The following is a 23983-nucleotide window of genomic DNA, read 5'->3' as shown; positions in this document are numbered from 1 at the left end:
CAGGAGTAGGTAGGTGGAGAACTTCAGGGAGGGTGTTGAAGGGAGGCTTGGGGCAGATCAGCTTGGCTGTTTTGGAAGGTCCATCTCAGAAAAATCACGAGATTAGAGAGAGGAATAATGGTACTCGGGAAGAAATGAGGTCTGCCACTATTGACAAATGCATAGAAATGTAGATTGGTTGGTATTTTTTGTTTTGTTTTGTTTTTTTAGTTTGATGCAGATTCTTCTGGAGCACAAAAGTTTGTTTTTATGTTGACTACAGTATGTAACATAAGTAAATAGAATGGCATGCTAAATGTTGATTACCTTGATGGTGAATGAGGAAAACTTTCTACCTTAGTTCAGTATTACTAAGTCACAAATACCAAGGACTTGGAAGAGATCATTGTGGTTGGCTCAACCTAATCTTGTGGAGTAGGAAATTTAAGCCTGGAAAGATGAAGTCATGTCCAGGTTATACAATGGGATGGCGGCATAAGCCAGGTCTTAAATCTGGCTTCCTAATTCTTAATTGTATCTACTTTTCTCTATGCTGTGGTGCCTTTTGTAACAATGAAAAATGAGAAGTTGTGTAGCTTTTTTTTTTCCCTTTATTCTTCTTTTTTTTCTTTTTTTTTTTTTTTTTTTTTTTTTTTAGAGACTTTAATTTTTTATTTTTTATAAACATATATTTTTATCCCCAGGGGTACAGGTCTGTGAATCACCAGGTTTACACACTTCACAGCACTCACCAAATCACATACCCTCCCCAATGTCCATAATCCCACCCCCTTCTCCCAAACCCCCTCCCCCCGGCAACCCTCAGTTTGTTTTGTGAGATTAAGAGTCACTTATGGTTTGTCGCTTTTTTTGTTTTTATTTTGATACTTGGTTTTTGTCCCAAGGTAACTTCAGTTCTGATTTATAGACTGTGGTTTTTGTTTTCATGTATGTGGGCCTAAATAGTGTAAATGTGGAAGTTCCTTTTTTCCTTAATTTTTATGTACTTACTTTTAATGTACTAGGTAAAGAGATTTGAAAATTATTTTGCCATATAATTATTTTGAGAATTTTTGGGGGAATTAATTTTATGTACCTGTGTTTCTTAATTACACATGATGGTTTAGAGATAAATACATTTGACATCCTTTTACTAGCATAGGTATAGTGATTTTTATAATCAGCTAATGTTTTACAACAAGTACATGTAGTTTGCATTGTTGTATATTTCAGATGTTTCCTTAACTTAAGTACTCAGATATTTATCCCAACATTATTGCTATGGGGTTTCCCGCAGAAAGACTTGAAGGCGTATACAGGAACAATATTGATGATGTAGTAAGGTAAGAACTCTTAATTTTCTGTTGCAAATATTGATGTATTCATGCTATATTTTCATTTAGAGAAGATTTCTAAGTCTTAGAAAATGATGTGCTTTGTGATGTGAACTCTTTTTATTATGTTGGTGCTCTATAACTGCTTTTTGTTTGTTTAATGGACCTCAATGGGATACAGTTCATTTGATAAGAACTAACCTTTGACATGGTTAGGTGTATGTAATAGGATTTCCTGGATTCCTTTTAAGGCTTCTTACCAATTTAAGTCCTGGATTCAGTTACACTATGGTTTTTGTCTTTTATTTCACAATGGGGGATTAGATTTAATCCTTGAGTGTATTCACTCACTTAAATTTATTCATTCTAAGGTAGAGATAACTGATACCATGTATTTTTTACATAGAACAGTTTATAATGGAGCATAAGTATACTAAACATTTGAAGAAGTAATTTGGTACAGAGGATCTGGACAGGAATTGCTGGGCAAACCAAGGCCTGACTTTGTCTCTTGCATGATTTTTTAAGTGTAATTATTATCCAGCTTGAAACCGTATTTCTCAAGACTGATTTAAATAATTTTAACACATGTATAACCTAAGAGTATGTGATCTATTTTATGAGAGAAGGAATTTGTTTCTGTTGTAGTCTTAATATATTTTCTCATTTCAAAGCAAAACTATATATGTATGAAACATCAGAAAATTTAATGGCTTTTAAAGTTTAAAATTTTGGATTATTTTTTTTTAATTTTTTTTAAAGATTTATTTATTTATTTATTTGACAGAGATAGATCACAAGTAGACAGAGAGGCAGGCAGAGAGAGAGGAAGGGAAGCAGGCTCCCCGCCAAGCAGAGAGCCCGATGTGGGGCTCGATCCCAGGACCCTGAGATCATGACCTGAGCCGAAGGCAGCGGCCCAACCCACTGAGCCACCCAGGCGCCCCTAAAATTTTGGATTATTTTGTTTATCTTCTTAGAGAAATCTCTTTCTTGGAGACTTTCAATTTAAATATTTGATTAGAATTAATGTTATCTTGAATGGGAGAGCACTTTGTAAAGCATTATGCAAATGTAGAATCCTTATATAATTGAGTATATGAATTGTCTGTGTCCTTATTATGAGCTAGCCATAAGTTGTTTTGTTAAGTGGTTAATTTTTAACAATTTGCTTTGAACCAATGTATATATTTACATTTTGCAGTATTGAGTTGTGTCCAGTTGGACTGTTGTTGTGTTTAAATTGTTCAGAATTTTAAAATCAGTATCAGTATCTACAAAATGTACAGAAAAACCAGACTACTTTTTCGTAGTTTTATTACAGTTAGAGGTACATGGGGCTGTCAGAAGTACTGTTTAAGAATTTGAAAATAGGGAAATAAATGTGTCTTCTCATGGTTGGGCAGGACACAGTTGGAAGGATGCATAATATCAGATCCACGAGAGCAATAGCCTGATATGGCTTAGTCAGTGATAATACACATCTACAGAAACACAGTGGGTGATGGAAAACAGAATGACGGGTGTAAATTTTGCATCGAGAGAGATGGAGAATCTGGAAAATGAGCAGTGCATCTGAAGTGCAGGAGTGTTTATTAAGCCCCCTGAGGACCTAGATGAAATACCTTGCAGGTTGATCTCTTTTATATTACTACTATATAATTCTGTATTCAACCAAGTACTACTTAACCAGATCAGATTAGTACTCATGTGGAAAAAGAGTATGAATACTATGGATAGAGGACAAGTTTTTGGGTCACTGTAAGGGCCTCCTTGTGGTGGGTTTACCTGGGGTGCTTGCTCCCTTTGCTCTCTTCTGTGAATAAGTCACTGAAGCTGATTGATCATCTTTAAGTTACTGATAAAGTTCGGTTTCTGGATCAGCACATTTCATTTTCAGACCTTAGACTGATACTCTCACCAAGAAAATACTGTGCTACCAGTGCTTTGATCTTTCATCTTCCAACTTTGCAACCCCTGCCTTTAAGCCACTGAAATAAGATTCACAAATTTAATTTGTGAAATAATAACCAAAGTTGAAGTTTATTCTATCCACTTTAATGTATCTATTTTATCTAGCTTTTGTCTTTTTCAAATCTGTTATTCCTTAAAAAGATTTATGTGTTGGTTTGTTATTTAGCCAGTAGTTGCTTTAGCCAAATGTCACCCTTTGGCAAGGGTGGTAGCCTGTAAATGACGAAGAATGATCTGCTGAGTAGAATAGCTATGGCGTGCATGCCTGGCTTGTCTTGCCCTCCTCCTCCCCTCCAGTTTTGTGACTGGGGATATATATAGCTATTGAGGCTTTCGTTGGCTTCATTTGCTCACTCCACTCCACTTCTTTTATGAGAAAAAGGAGGAACAGTCACCAGGAAGGTAGCTGTAGCTTTTCCCCTATGAAGTAAAATAATTTCCAAGAAGAGGATTAACTTCTCTAAGGGATTGGCTGTCTCTAATACCTAAATGATTCATTTCCTTGATTGGTTCCCACAATATGGGAAATAGTAGTAATAAGCAGTAGTGATTTCTTTTTGGTTCAAAGATGATAAAGTGATAATGAAAAGCGTGTCTTTTTATCTTCTTACAAGTTTTCTCATAAATGTATTTCCATTTGGATTTTCCTTTGCCCTATCTATTTGAATTTTTACTTCTCTAAATCCATGTTTTTTTCTATGATTTTCCCCCAAACAAGAAATATTGTTCCAGGTTCAGGTTTTGTTGGTGTTGTACATCTTTGCTCTGAGTAAAAGAAACTGAAATTGCAAATGCCTTTATGCTTAAATTATGCAGTATTAAACTGTTTTGGGATATGGATTGTTATGGCAACGTGAAATTTTATACTTAAGGTACTCAAGTAACAAATATTTAACTTCTCCTTTTGAGGTTACCTCCTAGGGTTAGGAATTAATGTAAAAAAATAGAAAGTGGGGGAGAAGTGAACCAAGTTGGAATTTTTTACTATCTTAACTGCAACTGTTAGGCTTAATAATAAGAATTGACATGTCAGGACAAGGACATTTCAACAAAGGAAGATGAAGAGCTAACTCTTCCCAGATTGTTTTTTCTTCTTTTCCTCTTATTCCTACCTTCTCTTCCCCTCCTTTATTGCGATTAAGCTCTTGCTCTGACCAGCTGGTAATTTGAAACAATGTTTTATTCAGATAATTGATTATTCTTGAGTATGTGTGGCAATCTTATCCCCCTGGGCTAATATTGAAATTACCCTAATTTATATGTTATCTGGTATAAATCTAAGCAGCCTTTAACAAAATGATGCATTATGTGTTTAACCGACATAGCTTAAGAACTGTTCTGTACTTAATAAATCAGCCAAATGTAGGTTTAATAGAGGTGAACTGGCTTTCTTACTGCAGAACCTTTAATACACTACTATGCCTTGCAAATCTCCCAAGAATGAAATTCGAATATGCTGCTTTCCTTTTCCTTTTTCTTCCCCCCATTCTCCCTTCTCTCATTTCTTTTGTACTGTGTTAAAATAACATCTTTCTAAAACAGTGTTTCTTGGAGCACAATTTGGGAAGTGTTGAAAATGAAAAAAGATGCATCTAACAATATTTCCTCCTAGTCTGAAATCAGTAGGAAGTAATTTACTTCCCCTTTTATTGGAAAGATTTTAGATGCGGTTAGATTCCCATATTTGTCATAAGAGAAGGCTTAGAGCTGAGCATTCTGATACATAGTGATTAAAAAAAAAAAGACTTTATCCATTGTCTTCTATACTATCAGCTTTTTTGTTCGTGTGTGTGTGTGTGTGTGTATTTGTATATATATATATCCTCCAACTTTCCTGTTTTATACATTCTTCCCAAAGAAATTTAAAATAATCTTCTCTTAATTATATGTCGATCTCTCAATCAGCCTTTTATTTATGTATTAATGTCTGATAAAAAAGGAATTGTTTGTCTTCCCAACAATATCATTATTGGCTGTTCAGTTCCAAGAATTAAAAAGAGAGCATATAGAGGAAAGTGTCACACTAATTTAGAGGAAAGAGTATTGTTTCCATTCTCCATTTCAACAACTTTTGACTTCTCTTTTATACTGCCTTTCTTTTTCCTGCTTCCTTTTTTCTCTTTATTGTGGCAAAAATTATATAACATAAGATCAATCATTTTAAAGTGAACAATTCACTATCATTTAGTACCTTTCCAGTATTTTGTAACCACCACCTCTCTCAAGTCCCCAAACATTTTTAATACCCCCAAAAGAGAAGCCTATACCCATTGGCTGCCTCCCACTTCTTTTGTTAGTTTTATTTCCTTACAAATAGCAGATCCATGATAGATTTGACAGTGTTTATAGTATCTGCATCAATCTAGCTTTTAGGATTTTAATAATATGTAACACTTATTTTTCATTATTTCTGTTGTATAAGCTGTTTACATGTGTCATTTTATTAAAAATCTCTACAATTAAACTGTCCCCATTTCATATATGGTTTAAAAGAAGTTAATTTCCCCAAGTGCCATTGTGGGTAAGTAGTGAGCTGAGGGTCGAGTCTAGTCTGTGAGATTCCAAAGCTGATTGTCTCAGTAGCCATATCTATCAGAGGATGAAATGTCTTACCACATACATATGTACACCAGAATATGCCTATATAGGCATATTCCAGAAAAGTTTATTTACGATTTGAGTTTCCAGGTTGAAAAAAAAGCTGTAAAGTGCCAAGCACAATGAATGAAAACAGGCCAATACCAGGCAGTTAGTACAAAATTTCTTTAAGAATATCAGAAATAATGAGAATGTCTCAAAAGCTTTTGGGATCATTTAGGAGGGATTAGGAGTATATATGTCATCTAACTTCTCATAATCTAAGAATCTAATTTAAAGATGGAAGATGGAGGACTAGCGCTTTACAAGTTCTGCATTCAGCCTAGAGTTCTGTATCCAGCCAAACCATTAGTCAAGTGCAAAAGGAGGAAGGAAAGACCTTCAAGAACAAGAAAAAAAAATATATCCACCATGCAACATTTCTTAGGAAATTCCTAGACCATGTGCCCTAACAATATAAGAGAATAAACCATCAAAAATAAAGAAAGGGGCTTTAAAATTTCGTTTTAAATTTTTCTTTTTTTTTTCTTTTTTTTTTTTTTTTAAGAGAGGGGGTCAGTGAGGGGGCAGAGGGGAGAGGAAGAGTCTTAAGCAGGCTCCATGCCCAACCCAGAGACTAATGCGGTGCTCCATCTAACATCCCTGAGATCAGAACTTGAGCTGAAGAGTCAGATGTTTAACCAACTGAGCCACCCAGGTGCCACTAAACTTTACCATTTTAACCATTTCTGAGTGTATACTTCAGTGGCCTTAGGTACATTCATATTGTACAGCCTAAAACTTTTTTTTTTCTCCTACCACACTGAAATGTTGTACGCATTAAATAGTAGCTCCCCCATTTTCTCTACTCTGAGCTCTTGGCAACCACTGTTCTACTTTCTGTGTCTGTGTATGTAACTATTCTGGGCACCTTATATAAGTGGAGTCATGCAATCTTTGCCTTTTTGTGACTGACTTAGCATAGCATGTGACTTTGTTTAGCATAATGTCTTCAAGTTGCACTCATGTTGTGGCCTATATTGGCCATGTTTTCTTCCCTTGTATGTATATAGCACATTCTGTTTATTCATCCATGGATGGACACTTGAGTTGCTTCTGCCTTTTGACTGTTGTAAATAATGCTGATATGAACATGGGTGTACCAGTATCTGCATCTTGCTGCTTTCAGTTCGTTTGGTTGTATACCCAGAAATGGAGTGGCTGGGTCAAATAGTGATTCTGTGTTTAATTTTTTGAGGAACTACCATATTGTTTCTCCCAGCAGCCGCATCATTTTTCATTCTCAGCAGCAAGAATAAATGTTCCAGTTTCACTACATCCTTGTCAACACTTGGTATTTTCTGAGCTTTTTTTTCCTCATTCTTTTTTTTTTTTTTTTAAGATTTTATTTATTTATTTGACAGACAGAGATGACAAGTAGGCAGAGAGGCAGGCAGAGAGAGGAGGAAGCAGGTCCCCTGCAGAGCAGAGAGCCTGACATGAGGCTCGATCCCAGGACCCTGGGATCATGACCTGAGCCGAAGGCAGAGGCTTTAACCCACTGAACCACCCAGGCGCCCCACTTTTTTTTTTTTTTTAATAGAGCCATCCTAATGGGTGTGAAGTGGTATCTGTAACTTGAAGAAATCACACATGTCAGCTACAGAAGCAGAGACCTGAGAAACTTCCTTCTCTCTCTATGAGCCTTGGTAACTGACCTCTCCTGCAAAGCCCCTTCCCCAAAAGCAAGAGGAAAAGGACGGGGCATAAAGCACCCTTATTTTATCTAGACTCTTTCTAAGATTTTTCCCATTCTTTTTACTTCTGGAGTATGATAGCTGATGATTGCTTCGTTTGCTGGGAACCAGCGCTCTAGGAAATTCATGTTAGCCACTTGGCCACTCTCATGTACCCTGGCCCTCTGTTTTAAAAAATGAAAAAAAAATGCCAAAAGAAGGTTTTAGAAACAGAGGTATTTAAAATGTGCACATTGGACACATCAGTACTTCTAGCGTACACACTTAGAATGACTGTAATTATCTTGAAGCAACTTACAAAGTTTAAATTTGAGGTCTATGGTCTCCCTTCTTGGAAGGCCTATTTAAGCATCTGGTTGATTCAGTCTTATATTTCTCTCATCACCTAATAGGAGGCCTTCCATCTCTTTCCTCTTCTGTTCCTCTTTTAAATTTGAGTCTAGACAATATAGCTCAAAGTCCAGAGGAACCAGAAAAATGACCAATGATTTTCAGTTTTGGGGACTCTAATATTGCGTATGATCTTTTTGCCGCATGATCTTTTTTCTTTTCATTGAAGTATAGTCAACATATATGTTATATTAGTTTCAGGTTTATAATGTAGTGATTGGAAAAATCTAACAAGTATAACTGCCATTTGTCACCATAGAATACTCTGACTTATATTCCCTTTCATCACCATGACTTATTCATTCCATAACTAACCTGTATCTCCTGCTCCCCATCACCCATTTTTCCATTTTGTCCATAGCCATACCTGCTCCCTTTTGTATTTAAGGGTCTGTTTCTGCTTTTTGTTTGTGTTAAAAATTTTTTTTTTTCAGATTCTACATATAAGTGAAATCATATGGTATTTGTCTTTCTGTGACTGACTTACCTTGCTTAAGGTAATACTCTATATCCATCCATGTTGCAAATGCAAAATTTCATTCCTTTTTAATGGCTGAGGTATAGTCCATTGTTTGTGTATCAATCATCTCTTTATTCATCTGTCATTGGACACTTGGGCTGCTTTCATAATTTGGACATTGTAAATAATGCTGCAGTAAACATAGGGGTATATGTATCATTTTGAATTAAAGTTTCTGTTTTCTTTGGTTATATATACTTATTAGTGGAATTACTGGATCATAAGGCAGTTCCACTTTTAATTTCCTGAGGAACCTTCGTACTGTTTTCCATAGTGGCTGCACCAATTCACATTCCCACTAACAGTACATAAGGGCTCCTTTTTTTCCACATTCTTAACCAATACTTGTTTCTTGTCTTTTGGACTCTAGACGTTTGGCAGTTGTAAGGTGGTAAGGTGGTAACCTCAGTGTGGTTTTAATTTGCACTTACATAATGACTAGTGATGTTGAACATCTTTTCATGGGCTTATTGCCCATTTGTTTATCTTTTTGGAGAAATGTTTAGCAGTTTGTGTTTTTGTTGTTGAGTTCTAGGAGTTCTTCATATATTCTGGATATTAATCCCTTATCAGATATGTGATTTGAAAATATTTTCTCCCATTCTCTTGATTTGTTGATAGTGTTCTTGATGAACAAAAAGTTAAAAGTTTGATGCAGTACAGTACAATTTAACTATTTTTTGTTGTCTGCCTTTGGTGACGCATCCAGAAATCATTGCTAAACTGGAATTATGAAGCTTTTCTTCTGATTTCCTTTTAAGAGTTTTATAGTGTTTGGTCTTTTTTGCTTAGATCATTAATCCATTTTAAGTAATTTTTGACTATGTTTTAAGATAAGGGTCTAACTTAATGCTTTACATGTGGATATACACTTTTCCCAACACCATTTGTTGAAAAGACCATCCTTTCCCCTTTGAATGGTGTTTCCACACTTGTCAGAGAATTTTTGACCGTATATACAAGAGTTTATTTCTGGGTTCTCTATTCTAGTCAGTTGGCATATATGTCTGTCTTCATGCCAGTACAACACTTTGTATCTTTATGGTAGATTTTGAAATCAGTAATTGTGAGTCTTACATCTTTGTTCCTCTGATTCAAGAGTCTTTTGGCCATGGAGGGTTTTTGAGAGTCCATATGAATTTTAATGGAATTTTCTAGTTATGCAAAAAAAAAAAAAAAAAAATGTTTTGGGGATTTTTGAATGATATCAATCTGTACAGTTTTGTTGGATGATATTGAAATATTAACAGTATCAGATTGGGGTGTCTTTCCATTTTTTTAGGTCTTTTTTTTTTTTTTCAACAGTGTTTTATAGTTTTCTCTGTATATCACCTCCTTAATTAAGTTCTTTCCTAGATTCTCTTTTTTGGTGTTTATCATGGACGGAATTTTCCTTTTTGGATTGTTCATTGTCAGTGTATAGAAGTACAGCTGATTTTTGCACATTAATTTTGTATGCTGCTGCTTTGCTTAGTTTGTTTATTCTGATGATTTTTTTTTTTTTTTTGGTGTGGAATCTTTAAGGTACATGTAAAAACATATAGAACATGTCATCTACAAACAGAGTTAATTTTATTTCTTCCTTTTTAATATGGTTGCCTTTTTGGATAGAAGTAGCAAAACAGACTTCCTGTTTTGTTATTGACCTTAGAGGACAATTTTTGTCTTTTACCATTGCATGTCATGGTAGCTATAGGGTGTGGAGTTTTTCTTTTTAAATCGACTTTAGTTTTTGGAGCTATTTTACAATCACAGCTACATTCAATTAGAAGGTACAGAACTTTCCTGTATGCCCCCTGCCCTCACACATATATGGTCTCCTTCATTATCCTTGCCCTCTACCAGAGTGGTTTATTTGTTGTATTGATGAACCTGTTCTGACATCATTATACAAAATCCATAATTTCCATTAGGCTTCACTCTTGGTGTTGTGTGTTGTATGAGCTTGGAAAAATTTTAATGACATGTATCCACCATCATAGTAACATACCTAGTGGTTTCACTGCTCTAACAGTAGTCTGCAGTCTGCCTATTTGTCCCTTTCCTCCCAGCCCAGCCGCTGGCAACTGCTGATTTTTTTTTACTGTCTCCATACTTCTGACTTTTCTATACTGTCATATAGGTGAAATCATCCAGTATGTAGCATACAAAAACTCTGGTACTATCCAATATGGCAATAAATGAATAACCCACAGCATGCAAAATGGTATGGCCACTTGGAAGACAGTTGGTAGTTTCTTAAAAAACTAAACATGCTCCATAAAATCAAGCAATTGTATCCCTTTGGGTAGTTACCCACAAGAGTTGCAAACTTATATTCACACAAGAATGGATGTCAAGTCTTTAATGCCTGGCTCCTAAATGAGGAAAAAGGGGGGGAACGAAGGGAAAAAATGGGCTCTGGATCTTTAAGTCCCCTGGAAGCCTTTTCCATCAGTGGGGATTTCAGCAGTGGTGGCCTGCTTCTGTGTGTGCAGGTGTGTAATCAGAAGCAGCAGCCAATGATCAGAACACAGATCTCTGATATTTGGAGGACAAGGTCCCATAAGCTGGTGTAGGCTGTGCTAGGCATATGTGCATGGCTTCCTGTTGCTAGGTGAGGGGGTGGGCACTGGGGTGGGTAGCTGGTACCATGTGAGAGTTGAAATTGACTGAAATTAACTGTGATTTACTGTCTAAGCCTTTCCCTAGAAGCTGCAAGCTTTTGAATAGACTCCAGGATTCCAAAATAGTTACACTAGTCAGATTATGCCAGTACAATTCTTGTTTAGGTGGGGAGATGGATTCCTGGTGACTCCTACTTTGCCATCTTCCCTCAACTAATTTCTTATTACAAGTTTTTTTTTATATCTTTTGGAATACGTGTTTATGTATTCCTTTGACAAAAATTTTAAAATGCACTTTGGCAGCTCATAGGAGTTCATAGGAATTGAGGAAAGAAAAGACTTCTAAAAACTAAAGACTGTATTCTCACAGCTGTCTTTAATGAATTCAGATTATTATATATTGAAATTATTTGAATGAAGTAAGGTACAGTGTGTCTTAGATTGTACTCATTGCACATTTTGAGAGTATTACCTCTCTGCTCTTACGTTTTTAGTCTACTTTCCAAGTTATCTGTAGTTAAATTTTCCCATTTCCCTTTGGAAAGTGCTGTTTTCTTGCTTTTTTCTGCTTTTCCATTGTATCAAATTTATAAGGCAGTGAGCCAATTGTGGGCATGAAATCCTTGGGAGGAGAGAGGAGGAAGTGGGAGGGGCAGCCATGGTGAATGTTTTCCTAAGTAATATTCAAGCTCTTTGAGAGTACTTACCCTCCCCCCTTTTTAAAAATGCTGTGATAGTTTCTCTTAAATAGATTGTTTATCCTCCTTCCAGTCTCACTGTTGCGCAAAGTGCTAGATAAGAAATTGTATAGTTCACATTATTAAAGGGAGTACAAAAGTATTTTACCAACCCTTAGTCAAAAAAAAAAAAAAAAAAAAACAAAAAAAAAAAAAAAAAAGCCAAAAAAACAGAACAGCTATAGGATAATAAATAAAAGAACAGAGTCAGAGTTCTGGGTTGCACATGACAGAAAGTAGCTCTAATTAAGCAGAAAAGAATTATTTGAAAAATATTAGATAGCTCATAGGTAGAGAATCAGGCTTAGAAATTTTGCAGAAGCAAAAGACCATGCCTTGCTTTGAGGGAAGCAAGGCATGGTCAAGAGGTTACAATAAGGCAGTCTCTGCTTAGGACATGGCTGCTTGAAAACTTGCTATCCCAGGTACTGCTGCCTTGACTGCATGTTGGTGACTGTGCTTATAAGCTTTCAGCTCTTCTGGAGCTTTCTTTCAGTGATCTGACTCCTTTGCCCCTTGCTATCACCACCTAGGATTCAGTGTCCAGAGTAGGAGGACCTAATTGGTGTTAGACTTGCACCCATGATGAGGAAGATAAGGAAGGGAATATTTGCTTCTCACTTCTTGAAATTCTCTCCAAATTAGAATGGTTGTGGATGCTGAACAGCCTAAAGAGTACTAATACCTCCTATAAATTTCTCTTACTTCACACGTCCTATCCTCAGACTCTCTTCCCAAAGAAACCTACAATTAAAACTTTCAGGTATTCTTTAAGAAACTGTTTTCTTCTTACATCCACTTTTTAAGAGAAATAGTTGGGAACATAGTGCCTACTCTTCTGCATCTTGCTTTTTTTTTTTTTTTTTTTTCATTTACCATACTTAGGAATGGAACTGATTTTGTTATTGGCTTTTATTCCATTTTATGATCATTCCATAATAAACAGTCCCCTCCAATCCATATTAGGTTATTTCTTGTTTGTCACTATTGAAAACAGCACTCTAATAAACATTTTCTCACACATACCTTGGTGTCCTTTAACAGGTATTTACTGAAGGTAGATCCTTAGCAGTGGAGCAGTGGAGTTCTTCTCTTCTCCACAGTAGAATTTATTCTCACCAACATGCATGACAGCATCTTTCCCCCTTCAGTCTTGGCAAACAGTATTATCAAACGTAAACTTTTTGTAATTTTTTGGGTAATTTGAGTTTGATTGCATTTCTTTAATTGTGAGATTAAGCGACTTTGTGATCTTTATTAGTCATATTTTTTTTCCTTTTGGTTTGTACATGTATACTGACTGACCCTATCTTCAGCATATTTAAATTTTTTTTTTCTTAATGATTTTTATGAACGCTTCAAAAATTAAGGAAGTTAGGGAGGAGGAGTCAAGATGGCGGAGAAGTAGCAGGCTGAGACTACTTCAGCAATCGGAGATCAGCTAGATAGCTTATCTAAAGATTGCAAACACCTGAAAATCCATCCGCAGATCGAAGAGAAGAAGAACAGCAATTCTGGAAACAGAAAAACAACCACTTTATGAAAGGTAGGACTGGCGGAGAAGTGAATCCAAAGCGACGGGAAGATAGACCCCGGGGGGAGGGGCCGGTTCCCGGCAAGCGGCGGAGCAACCGCGCACAAAATCAGGACTTTTACAAGTCTGTTCCGCTGAGGGACATCGCTCCAGAGGCTACGCGGGGCAAAGCCCACACGGGGTCAGCGTGGCCTCAGGTCCCGCAGGGTCACAGAAGGATCGGGGGTGTCTGAATGTCGCAGAGCTTGCGGGTATTAGAACCGGAAAGCCGGCTACAGAGACAGAGCCGACAGTAAGCTCACAGCTCGGGGTGACCTTGAAGTGGTCGCAGGCTCGGTGAGCTCGGAGCGCGGCCGGAGGTCAGGCAGACGGGAGTAACTGGGCGCGGTTCTCAGAGCGCGCACTGAGGAGTGCGGCCCTGGGCTCTCGGCTCCGCCGGACCTGAGACCAGGAGGCCGCCATTTGCATTCCCGTCCTCCAGAACTCTACGGAAAGTGCTCAGGGAACAAAAGCTCCTGAACGCAAACCCAAGCGGATTACTCACCCTGGCCCCAGGTAAGGGCGGTGTAATTCCGCCTGGGGCAAAGACACTGGAGAATCACTACAACAGGCCCCTCCCCCAGAAGATCAACAAGAAATCCAGCCAAGACCAAGTTCACCTACCAAGGAGTGCGGTTTCAATACAAAGGAGAGCAGCAGAATTCTAGAGGAGGATAAAGCAAAGCACGGAACTCATGGCTTTTTCCCTGTGATTTTTTTTAGTCATGCAGGTAATTTAATGTTTTTCTTTTTCATTTTTTGTTTTTTTTTCTTGCCTTCGGGTAAAATTTTTTTTAACTGTTACCTTTTTCTTTTTTAACGATTTTTTACTAGTTTATCTAATATATATATTTTTTCTTTTTTATATTTTTCTTAGGTGTTTTCTTTTTTTTTTTTTAATTCTTTTCTTTTTTTTTTTCCTTCTTCCTTTTTGAACCTCTTTTTATCCCCTTTCTCCCCACTCACGATTTTGGATCTCTTCTAATTTGGTTAAAGCATATTTTCCTGGGGTTGTTGCCACCCTTTTCGTATTTTACTTGCCCCTTCATATACTCCTAACTGGACAAAATGACAAAACAGAAAAATTCAACACAAAAAAAAAAAAAACAAGAGGCAGTACCGAAGGCTAGGGACCTAATCAATACAGACATTGGTAATATGTCAGATCTAGAGTTCAGAATGACAATTCTCAAGGTTCTAGCCGGGCTCAAAAAAGGCATGGAAGATATTAGAGAAACCCTCTCGAGAGATATAAAAGCCCTTTCTGGAGAAATAAAAGAACTAAAATCTAACCAAGTTGAAATCAAAAAAGCTATTAATGAGGTGCAATCAAAAATGGAGGCTCTCACTGCTAGGGTAAATGAGGCAGAAGAAGGAATTAGTGATATAGAAGACCAAATGACAGAGAATAAAGAAGCTGAGCAAAAGAGGGACAAACAGCTGCTAGACCATGAGGGGAGAATTCGAGAGATAAGTGACACCATAAGACGAAACAACATTAGAATAATTGGGATTCCAGAAGAAGAAGATAGAGAGAGGGGAGCAGAAGGTATACTAGAGAGAATTATTGGGGAGAATTTTCCCAATATGGCAAAGGGAACGAGCATCAAAATTCAGGAGGTTCAGAGAACGCCCCTCAAAATCAATAAGAATAGGCCCACACCCCGTCACCTAATAGTAAAATTTACAAGTCTCAGTGACAAAGAGAAAATCCTGAAAGCAGCCCGGGAAAAGAAGTCTGTAACATACAATGGTAAAAATATTAGATTGGCAGCTGACTTATCCACAGAGACCTGGCAGTCCAGAAAGAGCTGGCATGATATTTTCAGAGCACTAAATGAGAAAAACATGCAGCCAGGAATACTATATCCAGCTAGGCTATCATTGAAAATAGAAGGAGAGATTAAAAGCTTCCAGGATAAACAACAACTGAAAGAATTTGCAAACACCAAACCAGCTCTACAGGAAATCTTGAAAGGGGTCCTCTAAGCAAAGAGAGAGCCTACAAGTGGTAGATCAGAAAGGAACAGAGACCATATACAGTAACAGTCACCTTACAGGCAATACAATGGCCCTAAATTCATATCTCTCAATAGTTACCCTGAATGTTAATGGGCTAAATGCCCCTGTCAAAAGACACAGGGTATCAGAATGGATAAAAAAACAAAACCCATCTATATGTTGCCTCCAAGAAACTCATTTTAAGCCCGAAGACACCTCCAGATTTAAAGTGAGGGGGTGGAAAAGAATTTACCATGCTAATGGACATCAGAAGAAAGCAGGAGTGGCAATCCTTATATCAGATCAATTAGATTTTAAGCCAAAGACTATAATAAAAGATGAGGAAGGACACTATATCATACTCAAAGGGTGTGTTCAACAAGAAGATTTAACAATTTTAAGTATCTATGCCCCCAACGTGGGAGCAGCCAACTATATAAGCCAATTAATAACAAAATCAAAGAAACACATCAACAATAATACAATAGTAGTAGGGGACTTTAACACTCCCCTCACTGAAATGGACAGATCATCCAAGCAAAAGATCAGCAAGGAAATAAAGGCCTTAAACGACACATTGGACCAGATGGACATCACAGATATATTCAGAACATTTCATCCCAAAGCAACAGAATACACATTCTTCTCTAGTGCACATGGAACATTCTCCAGAATAGATGACATCCTCGGTCCTAAATCAGGACTCAACCGGTATCAAAAGATTGGGATCATTCCCTGCATATTTTCAGACCACAATGCTGTAAAGCTAGAACTCAACCACAAAAGGAAGTTTGAAAAGAACCAAAATACATGGAGACTAAACAGCATCCTTCTAAAGAATGAATGGGTCAACCGGGAAATTAAAGAAGAATTGAAAAAATCATGGAAACAAATGATAATGAAAATACAACGGTTCAAAATCTGTGGGACACAACAAAGGCAGTCCTGAGAGGAAAATATATAGCGGTACAAGCCTTTCTCAAGGAACAAGAAAGGTCTCAGGTACACAACCTAAACCTACACCTAAAGGAGTTGGAGAAAGAACAAGAAAGAAACCCTAAGCCCAGCAGGAGAAGAGAAATCATAAAGATAAGAGCAGAAATCAATGAAATAGAAACCAAAAAAAAAAAAATAGAACAAATCAACGAAAGTAGGAGCTGGTTCTTTGAAAGAATTAATAAAATTGATAACCCCCTGGCCCGACTTAACAAAAAGAAAAGAGAAAGGACCCAAATAAATAAAATCATGAATGAAAGAGGAGAGATCACAACTAACACCAAAGAAATACAAACTATTATAAGAACATACTATGAGCAACTCTATGCCAATAAATTTGACAATCTGGAAGAAATGGATGCATTCCTAGAAACATATAAACTACCACAACTGAACCAGGAAGAAATAGAAAGCCTGAACAGACCCATAACCAGTAAGGAGATTGAAACAGTCATTAAAAATCTCCAAACAAACAAAAGCCCAGGGCCAGACGGCTTCCCGGGGGAATTCTACCAAACATTTAAAGAAGAACTAATTCCTATTCTCCTGAAACTGTTCCAAAAAATAGAAATGGAAGGAAAACTTCCAAACTCATTTTATGAGGCCAGCATCACCTTGATCCCAAAACCAGACAAGGATCCCACCAAAAAAGAGAGCTATAGACCAATATCCTTGATGAACACAGATGCGAAAATACTCAACAAAATACTAGCCAATAGGATTCAACAGTACATTAAAAAGATTATTCACCACGACCAAGTGGGATTTATTCCAGGGCTGCAAGGTTGGTTCAACATCCGCAAATCAGTCAATGTGATACAACACATCAATAAAAGTAAGAACAAGAACCATATGATACTCTCAATAGATGCTGAAAAAGCATTTGACAAAGTACAGCATCCCTTCCTGATCAAAACTCTTCAAAGTGTAGGGATAGAGGGCACATACCTCAATATCATCAAAGCCATCTATGCCATCTATGAAAAAACCCACCGCAAATATCATTCTCAATGGAGAAAAACTGAAAGCTTTTCCGCTAAGGTCAGGAACACGGCAGGGATGTCCATTATCACCACTGCTATTCAACATAGTACTAGAGGTCCTAGCCTCAGCAATCAGACAACAAAAGGAAATTAAAGGCATCCAAATCGGCAAAGAAGAAGTCAAATTATCACTCTTCGCAGATGATATGATACTATATGTGGAAAACCCAAAAGACTCCACTCCAAAACTGCTAGAACTTATACAGGAATTCAGTACAGTGTCAGGATATAAAATCAATGCACAGAAATCAGTTGCATTTCTCTACACCAACAGCAAGACAGAAGAAAGGGAAATTAAGGAGTCAATCCCATTTACAATTGCACCCAAAACCATAAGATACCTAGGAATAAACCTAACCAACGAGACACAGAATCTATACTCAGAAAACTATAAAGTACTCATGAAAGAAATTGAGGAAGACACAAAGAAATGGAAAAATGTTCCATGCTCCTGGATTGGAAGAATAAATATTGTGAAAATGTCTATGCTACCTAAAGCAATCTACACATTTAATGCAATTCCTATCAAAGTACCATCCATCTTTTTCAAAGAAATGGAACAAATAATTCTAAAATTTATATGGGACCAGAAAAGACCTCGAATAGCTAAAGGGATATTGAAAAAGAAAGCCAACGTTGGTGGCATCACAATTCCGGATTTCAAGCTCTATTACAAAGCTGTCATCATCAAGACAGCATGGTACTGGCACAAAAACAGACCCATAGATCAATGGAACAGAATAGAGAGCCCAGAAATAGACTCTCAACTCTATGGTCAACTAATCTTCGACAAAGCAGGAAAGAATGTCCAATGGAAAAAAGACAGCCTCTTCAATAAATGGTGCTGGGAAAATTGGACAGCCACATGCAGAAAAATGAAATTGGACCATTTCCTTACACCACACACGAAAATAGACTCAAAATGGATGAAGGACCTCAATGTGCGAAAGGAATCCATTAAAATCCTTGAGGAGAACACAGGCCGCAACCTCTTCGACCTCAGCCGCAGCAACATCTTCCTTGGAACAACGCAAAAGGCAAGGGAAGCAAGGGCGAAAATGAACTATTGGGATTTCATCAAGATCAAAAGCTTTTGCACAGCAAAGGAAACAGTTAACAAAATCAAAAGACAACTGACAGAATGGGAGAAGATATTTGCAAACGACATATCAGATAAAGGACTAGTGTCCAGAATCTATAAAGAACTTAGCAAACTCAACACCCAAAGAACAAATAATCCAATCAAGAAATGGGCAGAGGACATGAACAGACATTTCTGCAAAGAAGACATCCAGATGGCCAACAGACACATGAAAAAGTGCTCCATATCACTCGGCATCAGGGAAATACAAATCAAAACCACAATGCGATATCACCTCACACCAGTCAGAATGGCTAAAATCAACAAGTCAGGAAATGACAGATGCTGGCGAGGATGCGGAGAAAGGGGAACCCTCCTACACTGTTGGTGGGAATGCAAGCTGGTGCAACCTCTCTGGAAAACAGCATGGAGGTTCCTCAAAATGTTGAAAATAGAACTGCCCTATGACCCAGCAATTGCACTACTGGGTATTTACCCTAAAGATACAAACGTAGTGATCCAAAGGGGCACGTGCACCCAAATGTTTATAGCAGCAATGTCCACAATAGCCCAACTATGGAAAGAACCTAGATGTCCATCAACAGATGAATGGATCAAGAAGATGTGGTATATATACACAATGGAATACTACGCAGCCATCAAAAGAAATGAAATCTTGCCATTTGCGACAACATGGATGGAACTAAAGCGTATCATGCTTAGCGAAGTAAGTCAAGCGGAGAAAGACAACTATCATATGATCTCCCTGATATGAGGAAGTGGTGATGCAACATGGGGGCTTAAGTGGGTACAAGAAGAATAAATGAAAGAAGATGGGATTGGGAGGGAGACAAACCATAAGTGACTCTTAATCTCACAAAACAAACAGAGGGTTGCTGGGCGGAGGGGGTTTGGGAGAAGGGGGTGGGATTATGGACATTGGGGAGGTTATGTGCTTTGGTGAGTGCTGTGAAGTGTGTAAACCTGGTGATTCACAGACCTGTACCCCTGGGGATAATAATATATGTTTATCAAAAATAAAAAATTATATATAAAAAAAAATTAAGGAAGTTAGTGGTATTCTTAAGACAATTTTATAATGCCCTGCCTTATTGGTCTTTTGAATTTTATGACTGCGAGATTCAGGTGAAGCTGTTACAGAGAGCTTGATGGATTATCTCTGTTTCAAATTATTGATTGCTAACTGTATGCTTTACTAATATGTCTAATCATGGAATGTCAAAGATTTTGTTAACAGTTTTTTGTTCAAGAATATTCTTTAAGAAATAACCTTGCTTAAATAGCAAATTGAAACAATTTTAATCCAGAAAAATGTCATGCATCCACCACTCTTGAGTTACTGAATCAGAGCAAACCTTCTCTTGGACAGAGACAATAGAAGTGAAAGGGAATTTAGTGGCTCCTAAGCCTAGCCTTGCCTTTTCTCTTTCTTTCTTTCTTTTTCTTTCTTTCCTTTCTTTCTTTCTTTCTTTCTTTCTTTCTTTCTTTCGAGTTCTGCTTATCCTCTGGTGAAGTTACTATGACAGTCCAGGGTCTGATCCTCTACCTTCTGTGTAAGATGTAATCCTATCAGTATAGTGAATGGTACTTTCGTTCAGAAACAAATTCAAACTCATGTCATATGACTGATACAAAAATATCATAAAGACCATAACAGGAATATATTAATTTCCTTGAAAAGTCCAAGTGACACAGGAATTATCCACATCTTTATGACAAGTTCAATATATTTCCATAAGGAGACCCACCAAAAATTGAAAGTATAGTGCTGCTGAATAAATGTGGAATCAAAGAAGCTAGTTAAAGCAACTTCTAACAAAGACATTTTGATGTCTCCATCTTTACAACAGGAATTGTCTTGCCAAAAATATCTGAGGTTCATTGGCTAAAGCCTGACCATGCTTTTTCCATGTTTCTTTTTTTTTTTTTTTTTTTTTTTTTTTTTTATTTATTTATTTGATAGAGATCACAAGTAGGCAGAGAGGCAGGCAGAGAGAGAGGGGGAAGCAGGCTCCCTGCCGAGCAGTGAGCCCGATGTGGGGCTCGATCCCAGGACCCTGAGATCATGACCTGAGCTGAAGGCAGAGGCTTAAACCACTGAGCCACCCAGGCGCCCCCCAGCTTTTTCCATGTTTCAACAGCTAACTGATCAATCCACCCACCTGAAGGGCTTCATGTAGACTAAATCTAGTCTAGACAATTAAATTCAAGCTTTATTGGAAAGCCTGAGTCATTCTCTTTCTTGAAAGTGAACTGGTATATCTGCTTGTCAATATACACTGCTACTAAAGTTTATATTATTAGAGCATTTGATCACTTTTAAATGCTTGGAGAATTGAAAAAAATTCATCTTACAAATATTTATTGAGTACCTCCTCTGTGACAACTACTACTGTATTTACAGAGTAGCACTGACAACCCCAATCATAATAACAAATGCTCCTAGAAGTCTGGGAGAAACCCAGAAGCAAATCCTTTTTAAAGATATCCCATTCAGAAAAGACTACTACTCCAAAAATAGGTTAAAAAGAAAAATTCTTATCTGAAAAGAAAAAAAAATAACTACTTATTTGCTACATTTTTCTGTAGCTAACTCATTATTTGGCACCCTATTTAGTTCTGCTGCATTCATGTTAAATTAAAATTTGCTCATACGGTGCCTGGGTGGCTCCGCAGGCTAAGCTATGCCTCTGCCTTCAGGCCAGGTCATGATCTCAGGGTCCTGGGATCGAGCCCTGCATCGGGCTCTCTGCTCAGCGGGGACCCTGCTTCCCCCTCTCTCTGCTGCTCTGCCTGCTTGTGATATCTCTCTCTCTCTCTCAAATAAATAAAAAAATAAATAAAATCTTTTTTAAAAATGAAAATTTGCTCTTAGAACTCTAATATACCTGCAGCTGCCATTGCTACTACTAAAACATGAAATTGGGTTGTTGTTTTTCTTTTTAATATGTAAGTCATCTCTGCCTTAATCCCATTAACACAGGCAAGCTCCAAACACTCTTTTCTCCTACTCATTTTTAGGTTGTCAAACTTAAGATCAGTTATACATCCAATACAAGTAAAGTATCCTGTTAAAAATGCAATCTTAACACTTGCCTGCACAGTACTGCCTTCTCCTCTATTACTTCAAGTTAAACACAAAAGCAAAACTAAGAGTTTTCTATTAAAGTCTGATCAAAGACAAGGATCCCCAGTAGGAAAGAAAATCTATTCTCTCAAAAGAGGAATAGAACTAGAGGAAAAAGAAACAGCAGAGGAAGTGAGCTATCAGTGAAAAAATTCAGAAAGCTATTACTATGAACTAAAAGCTGCCAAGAACTTCTCCAAAGAAGTTGTAACATTTTTCACTTTTACCAACATGGATTAGAGTTCCAATTGCTATATATCCTTGCCAATGCATTATTACCCCTTGAAGTTTTAGCTATCCCAGTAAAATTTGAAACAGGGCCTCGTTATCTTTTTTAATTTCCATTTCTCCAATGATTTATTTTGGATATATTTTAATATATTTACTTATCATTTAAGTATTTTCTTTTGTAAAGTTTCTGTTCAAAATTTTTTTTGTCTTTTCTTTATGGGGTTGTCCTCTTGTGAATTTTTTAAAATCATCTTTATATTGCATTGAGTTCAAGTCCTTTGGATATATGCATTGTGAGTACTTCTTCCAAATTTGCTGTTTTTGTTTTTGTTTTTTAATTTTACTAATGGTGTCTTTCAAACAACAGAAGTTTTTAATGCTGATCAAGTCCAGCTTGTGAATTTTTTCTTACCCGGTTAACTACTTATGTACTAAGAAATCTCTGACTCGGGACGCCTGGGTGGCTCAGTTGGTTAAGCAGCTGCCTTCGGCTCAGGTCATGATCCCAGCGTCCTGGGATCGAGTCCCACATCAGGCTCCTTGCTCCGCTGGGAGCCTGCTTCTCCCTCTGCCTCTGCCTGCCATTCTGTCTGCCTGTGCTCGCTCTCTCCCCTCTCTCTGATAAATAAATAAAATCTTAAAAAAAAAAAAAGAAAGAAATCTCTGACAAAACCAAAGGTCACAAAGATTTTCTTCTCTGTTTTTATCTATTTGTTTTATAGTTTTACATGTTACTATTATACTTCTATCTACAATATCCATTTGTATGTAATATGAGATTGTTTTGTATTATCAGAAGTAATTGTCTTCATACTGATATTCAGTTATTCCAACACCATTTGTTAATATGAGTATCCTGTCCCCAGTGAATTCTCTATCATCTTTTCTAACAACCTATGTCTGAGTTTTCCTGTAATCTCTCTTCTGTTCCATTAACCTAAATATATATACTTTTTTTTCTTTCAGTAATTATATCATATGACCCAGCAATTCTTTTCATGGACATTTAACCAAAAGACATAAAAATATATGTCCACAAAAGTCTTGGCCATGAATGCTCACAGCAGCTTTGTTCATAATAGACCTAAATTTACAATAACCCAAATGCCCATCACACGTGAGTGGATAAATAAATTATATCGTAACCATATGGTGGAATACTATTCAGTAATGAAAAGAAAAAAGTCATTACTGATATAAGCAACAACCAAGGTAATTATGCAAAGACTAAGAAACCCAACCAAAAAAAGTACATACTCTATAACTGCATTTATATAAAATAATAACACAGTCAAAACTTAACTACAGTGAAGAATTAGAAACTTCCCAGAATCAAGGCTGGGGGACTGACTATAGGGAGACATGAAGAAAACTTTTATGGCACTATAAATGTTCTAAATCGTGACTGTGGCGATGTTTACATGGATGTATATACATGTCAAAACTCCCTGAACTGTACACTTAAAGTGAATATACTTTACTGCAAATAAATTATACCTCAATAAAGTTGATTTTGAAAGTAATCTGATTACAACTACCAACATGTAAAATGCAACCCATGTCAAAATATCTCAAATGTATTTTGCTTAATACCAGAGATAGAAATACAACAAGTATATCCCTTTCAGGAATGAGAAATTTTTAGAATGAAAAGCAAAATGACATTCAGAAAATCACTGTCCAGGGTGCCTGGGTGGCTCACTCATTAAGCATCTGCCTTGGGCTCAGGTCATGATCCCAGGGTCCTGGAACTGAGAGCCCTGCATCAGGCTCCCTGCTCAGCAGGAAGCCTGCTTCTCCCTCTCCCACTCCCCCTGCTTGTGTTCCCTCTCTTTCTGTGTCTTTCAATAAATAAATAATTCTTCAAAAAAAAAAAAAAAAAAAAAGCACTGCCCTATAGAACTTTCCTCAGTGATGAAAATGTTCTGTATCTATGCTGTCCAGCACAGAAGCCACTTTTCAAGGAAATTAATATATTGCTGTTAAGGTATAGTAACAGAATTTCTGAGGCCTATAAAGAAAGTTTATCTTGCAAC

General features: G+C 37.1%; 1 pseudogene; it reads left to right on the top strand.

The window, feature by feature from the left end:
- The first annotated feature begins 446 nt into the window (after nucleotides 1-446).
- Nucleotides 447-23983, top strand: part of LOC123393943 — a 67559-nt pseudogene continuing 44022 nt past the window's right edge.

The sequence above is a fragment of the Mustela putorius genome, unplaced genomic scaffold (assembly GCF_011764305.1).
Source record: "Mustela putorius furo isolate JIRA1106 unplaced genomic scaffold, ASM1176430v1.1 tig00001093_pilon_pilon_pilon, whole genome shotgun sequence".
In the NCBI taxonomy this organism is placed as follows: Eukaryota; Metazoa; Chordata; class Mammalia; order Carnivora; family Mustelidae; genus Mustela; species Mustela putorius.
The sequence above is the reverse complement of the archived record's forward strand: the minus strand, read 5'-3'. Positions and strand labels throughout refer to the sequence as shown.